This window comes from Carlito syrichta, unplaced genomic scaffold (assembly GCF_000164805.1).
Source record: "Carlito syrichta isolate Samal-C Ts95f unplaced genomic scaffold, Tarsius_syrichta-2.0.1 Scaffold253790, whole genome shotgun sequence".
In the NCBI taxonomy this organism is placed as follows: domain Eukaryota; kingdom Metazoa; phylum Chordata; class Mammalia; order Primates; family Tarsiidae; genus Carlito; species Carlito syrichta.
Genome location: NW_007197886.1, coordinates 4,604 through 11,114, shown reverse-complemented (window position 1 = coordinate 11,114; position 6,511 = coordinate 4,604). Strand labels below are relative to the sequence as shown.

At 40.1% G+C, this 6,511-nt stretch overlaps 1 pseudogene; it reads left to right on the top strand.

Annotated features, from left to right (window-relative positions):
• The first annotated feature begins 5,041 nt into the window (after window positions 1-5,041).
• LOC110595080 lies at window positions 5,042-6,118 on the top strand (annotated as a pseudogene).
• The last annotated feature ends 393 nt before the right edge of the window (window positions 6,119-6,511 follow it).

Genomic DNA, 6,511 nt, shown 5'->3' with positions numbered 1-6,511 from the left:
CTGATACCACACGTTGCTTTTCATAAACTCTCTTCTCGCCTTACCAGCATAATGTTAACAGAAGGCGTGTAGGTGAAGCTAGCCCCTGCATTTGAATCAACCGAAAGAGATATACCTGGCAAACTGCCAAAAGTTAGAAATTCAGTAGAAAGCTTAATCTGATGACTCCATCATGAAAATGAACAGGTAAGGAGTGTCTTATGTATTCTCGGCATCTGTCATTAGTAATGACAAAATGCTTTGAAAAATCCACAAGAAAATATAGTTAATTTATGAATGGAATTTATGAATGGAATACTCTTTTACTTTGACTAAGAATTATGGTAATTAGTTTTAAGTAGCATGGTGTGATAAAATCGATTATGAATATAAACCAATTCAAAATAAAATATTCATATGTGGAAAATAAAGTGATTAGACTTCCATCCCCAACTGCATTTCATACATAACGCTTTTTAATCATAAAAAGGTTGTAGGTTTAATCAACTCTTCAGTCATATCAAAAAAATAATTCTACTAGCTGATTTGTGATGCTATTGAGGGTAAGGCTGCCTCACGGTATATATGCCCCCAATCATTTTGTGAAAGGTTATCCTAAAGAAATAAATCAGTTTAAGAAAAGGAAAGCCTTAGCCAGGCTCGGTGGCTCAGCCTGTAATCCCGCGCCTTTGGGAGGCTGAGTGAGTGGATTGCCTGAGCCCGCAGTTCAAGACCGCCTGGGCAGCGAGACTCATCTCTACATAAATCAAAAAATCAACCGGGTGTGGTAGCACATGCCTGTAATTCCAGCTACTTGGAAGGCTGAGGCGGAAAGATCGCCGGAGCCCAGCAGGTCGAGGCCGCGGTGGCCGGGAGCGGCCACTGCACTCCAGTCTGGGTGACAGAGTGAGAGTCCAACTTAAAAAAAAAAAAAGGATTGCAACAATTTCACAAGTAAAATGCTCTAATGGCAAGTTCTTGCTTCTGTAACAGCTTCAGGCAATTTCCATAGTCTGTTACAAGATAAAACATTCTTTGTAAAACAAACCATCTCTTTAAAGGCTAAGCAAAAGCAAGGCCAAACAAGAATGTGTGGTTTAGCCAACTGCAGCTGTAAAAGAACCCCCCCACCCAAATCAAATTGTACTTAAACCCAACCCCGCTGAGCAGCGGGGCCCTTGCCTGGGACTTTGTGTCTCAAGGGTAAGTGTCCTCCAGCTGGCTCTCAGCTCAATAAACTTCTCTTTGTACTTTGACTCGGGCTCTGGACACTGACTCATGCAGCTCGATTCCCTATTACAATTTTACTCAAATTCAAATTAAACAGTCTTCGTTTTTAATTCATAAAATCATGGGCATTACTTTTTTAAATCTAAAAGGTGCACATTTTGAAGCAATTGCCCAATTCATTAAAAATGTTTTTGTAAATTAAAAAATTTTAATATAGAGTATAATAGAGATAAGACATTTCATCACACATTGTGCCTAAAAGCATACTATATTATAAAATATTCATTCACAGTCCTTAGAATAGTATCTAAAGAGGTCACCAGTGACAAGTGGGCATGCATTTTGTGCCCTCTGGTATCACAAACCAATTTTAGTAGCTGAGAAAAAGTTGGCTATGACACAAGCTTCAGACAATCAATTACCTATAGATTTCATGTCTTAAACTAAACCATCCATAAATATGTTTGCTAAAGAGGCTTTTACAAAGTCAAACTATGGACTGGCAAAGATCATTTACCAGGTCATCAAGAGGCTATAGAATATAATGACTAAGAAAATGTTCACTAGAGTCAAATTACCAAGGTTTGAATTTGTTCCTATTGCCTGTTTAAATTATATAATTTGTTTTTCTAGTTCTCCATCAGTAACATGGTCATAATCCCAGTACTCTACCTTTCTAAGGCATCAGGATATTACATAGAGTAAAAATGCAGGAATGTTTAAATACTACTGAGTTAGCTGTTAATGGAATGAGTACTAAAATGATGGTTCAACTGTGAACATTGGTAGCTTCCTTCAAACTAATCGATTCTATTAGGAAAAGCATTCAAGTAAAACACAGCAAGACATGAAAGGAATACTGAATACAGGTTGCTGATTGATTTACTCAAACTATTAATCAAAGGTGTTGAATTGCCAAAGGCATCCCAAATCTGAGATATCATTCCCAAGTCAAACATTAAGATGCACTCTTTCTACCAGTCCTTCCCTTCTCCCTTCCTTTTTTCCTCAATGTGTGCCATACATCCTGATTTTAATAAAGTAAACTTTTTGTGCCTCAATTTAAGATAGAGTTGAAGGTGAGCTAGTAATAACAGTATAGTGATTATTTGCTATTATCTGATCTTTCAATTTTTAAGTGAGGGCCCAAAGCTAATGCAAGCTTTAAGAAAATTGTGCCAATAAAAAAAAAAAATCTTCAAATTTGGAACATATATTTTAATGAAGAAATTATTGATTTGCATTGAGAAACAACCACTATGAGACCCCTAATGTCTGAGCATTCTGTTCCTTGTCAAATCAAGCTCTTCACTTTGGCCACCATGATATCAAAGCACAATGAATTTCAGTCACTATTTCTCAAAAATGTTCACAGTATCATCATTGCTAAAAAGAAAAAAAAAGTTTATGAGTTCCTAGTTTTTGTTTTTTTGAGTGGAAGTCTCATTCTGTTGCCCAGGCTGGAGTGCAGTAGCACACTCACAGCTACCACAGGCTTCACTTTACAGTATGGTTGGCAATTTTAGAATGGATTAGTGCTTTTTAGCTATTTATTTAGACACATTTCAAAGTAATTTATATATAAAATCATGTACTTCTGAGTGAAAGATTTTTGGCACAACAATGTTAAGTAATTTTTCCAAAGTAATATGGTAGAAGTATAATTTAATTCTGAGTGGGCTGAAGAGTTTATACATACTACCTTCAGATATTATTTATCAGTTATGAAAAGTTCTATTCCTGGCTTAATAAACATTATTTAATTATAATAGAGATTAAATTTTATCAGCTGTTTTTAATCAACTACTTAAAATATTACATGACTTTCCCTTGTAAAGCTCCTAATGTGGGAAAATGTAGATTTTTTTAAAAGTAAAATATACTAACATTTGTGATATAAAACCAGTTTTTTCATGATTTTTTGTTTGTAATAAACTTTACTGATTTCAGAACACATATTATTTGAAAAATCCTTACCTCATTAGCAAGGGTAACTGCATAATCAACGTTTGTATACCTAACCCCGAATTGTACCCTACATATTTATTAAAAAAAAGAAAAATCTTAACTATGGTGTATATTGCCACTGATTTGTTATCATCTATTACAAAAAGTTATCATTGCTTTATTACTTTGAGATTAGTTGATAATGCTTCTTCCTCATACTGTCCTTTTCTGGTTTTGTTGTCAAAATTACATTACTTGCCTAACTCTAGGAGTATTCTAACTTTTTTAGTACTAGAATAGGCTGTATGAGATAGGGAGCATTTGTTTCTTAAATGTTTGCTGAAGTTTCCATCTAAAACCTTGGAATTTAAGGTAACAAAACTTTAGTTGTTTCTATTCAGATTTACTATTTCATCTTACATTTTTGAAAATATTTTTTATAAGATTAATTTTTATCTATGTTTTTAAATTTACTTACATAAAATATTCACAGCATTCTCTTACTTTATTTGCTATTGCATGCTTTGCTAACTTTGTTTAGCATATTTATTACTGTTACTTTATCTAGATTTCCTTTTCACTTTTCTAATTTCTTTTTTGTTTTTTTGAGTTGGAGTCTCACTCTGTTGCCCAGATTGGAGTGCAGTGGCCGCTCCCGGCCACTGCAGCCTCGAACTGCTGGGCTCCAGCGATCCTTCTGCCTCAGCCCTTTCGAGTAGCCGGAATTACAGGCGCAAGTTACCACGCCCGGCTAATTTTTTGATTTATTATAGAGATGAGGTCTTGCCTGCCCAGGCCGGTCTCGAACCCGCGGGCTCAGGCAATCCACTCACCTCAGCCTCCCAAAGGCGCAGGATTACAGACTGAGCCACCGAGCCCGGCTTTTAATTTCTTGAAAGAAATACTGCTAATAATTTGCACATTTTTTTTCTTTTCTAATATGAGTCTTTGGATCTATAGATTTTCCTTTAAGAATATCCTAAGCTGCTATGATAAGCTTTGATGTTTTATTAGATTTATCTTAATTTAGTTCTAAATTTGTACTAATTTTATTGCATGTAATTTTTCTTTGCTGAGGTGTTATTTAAAATTATCAAAATGAGCCTTGGCTGAGGGGACCATAATAGAGTATACTATAAACTTAGGTTAAAAGCACGCTATAACCCAATAAATATGGAATTGACTTGTGGACAATGGCACAGCCATTTTTAGTTTTTAGTTTTCTGTCTTAAAACATAACCTGTAACTGTTTAAAGTTCCAGTTATGGGAAAAACTACAAAGCTCCAGTTATTCTTCCCTTATCTCACTTTCCCCTTAGCAACAACCAATCAAGTGCCAGGGGGTAATCACCTATGTTTCCAGATGTCTCTGCAGCTTCCCCATCTAGTGGACCAAGGTCAGCCCGAATCATGCTAGCCAATCCTCCACAATTAAGCTGACCACCAGAGGAACTACCCAATTAAATGGTAACAACACTGGAAAGCCCCCCAAACTCTTCCTCTCTTTGTGTAAAAGCATAAAAGCCACCTGCTTAAAGAAATCAGTACCTCTGTATGTACTCCGCTGTGTCGGTTGTCGACAGAGGTCCAGGCTCGAGCTTGTAAATAAAGACCCTCTTGAATTTTCATCGGAATTGGCTCTTGGTGGTCTCTCGGATTGAACAATCAACCACTACACGGCTAGGGTGTTTGGTGAGCCGGGAGTTGTTGGGTGCACGGGGGTGCCTGGCCATGCGTTGGAGCAGGTTCTGCCAGCAGACAGACTTGGCGAGCAGGCACAAGGGCTAGAGCCCAGAGTTGGCAGTGCCCAGAGGAGATGTGATCTGGGTGGGCAGGCTGCCCACTGACCTGTAGCTGAAGTCACAGACGCTGGCTCCTGGGTCAGGTCTGCCCCACCCCTGGCGCAGCATGTGCCTGCTGGTGCAGAAGTTGCTACTGGCGCTGGCTGCACATTGGCGTCCAGCTGGGGCAGCAGGTGCTGGAGTGCCGGGCAGTGTTGGTGGGCCCTTGGAGCCCCCGGTGAGCCATGTGGCCCAAGTAGGAGGATCTGGTGATGATGCGAGCCAACTGCATGGAGTACTGCTAAGGCGAAGCCATGCTGGACGCCCACTCCGAGGAGAACTGCAGTGAGGAGATGCGCATCATTCTGTGCATGCTGGCCACATGCTAGGCCTGGTCCAAGTCTGGCTGCAAAAAGCTGAGGCTGGACGAGGTGGGTGTGATGGACGAGGTGCTGGACCCACCATACAAGCCTTCATCCTGGAGGTTATTGCCAAGCATGGCTAGTTGACCCGTGTGCTCTGCAACAAGGACGCCTTCACGCTCAAGTCCTCTGTGTACCTGTCGTGCCTGTTCCCCAACTCCAAGTTCCTGCTCATGGTACATGATGGCCGGGCCTCCGTGCATTCCATGATCATATGCAAGGTTACCATCACTGGCTTCAATCTCAGCAACTACCACGACTGCCTCAAGTAGAACAAACCATCGAGGTTATGTATGCACGGTGCATGGAGGTGGGCAGAGACAAGTGTCTGCCCCTGTACTACAAGCAGCTGGTGTTGCACCTGCGGCACCTCCTCAAGCTCATCCTTCACTTCCTGGGCATCGCCTAGAGTGATACTGTTTTGCACCACGAGGACCACATTGGCAAGCTTGGTGGTGTCTCTCTGTCTAAGACAGGTCATCAAGTCAGGTCATCAAGCCTGTGAACTTGGAAGCGCTCTCCAAGTGGACTGGCCACATCCCTAGGGATGTGGTGCGGGACGTGACCCAGATCAACCCCATGCTGGCTTGACATAGCTATTACCCCTATGCAAACTCACCTAACTAAGGCAACCCTGACCCCATTGTCATCAATAACATACACTGGGTCTTGAAATGTTACTATAAAACACCAGTCAATCTGAACGGATATTTTTAGGTGAACCAGAACAGCATCTCCTTCCACTTAGAAAACTCATGATTTCCAGATCTCTGCAAATGGCTTTGTTTCCAAGAAGAGGAGAAACTTCATTCAAGTGGAAATTAAACCTCTAATTCAAGCATATTGCTTGCTATTAATTACCAAAACAGGACTGCTAATGAGGAACCTATTTATATATGTTTGCAAAAGCTGAATCATTGAAAACATACCGTGAAACTCTTTATCTTTGGACACTCAAAGACAGAGAGCAAAGAGTATGGAAGTAATTCATCTTTTGAAATTTATGCATTTTATATTTTTTCCCTCAAGAAGTTTTTTTTTTTTTTTGAGTTGGAGTCTCACTCTGTCGCCCAGACTGGAGTGCAGTGGCCACTCCCGGCCACCGCAGCGTCGACCTGCTAGGCTCTGATGATCCTTCTGCCTCAGCCTTCC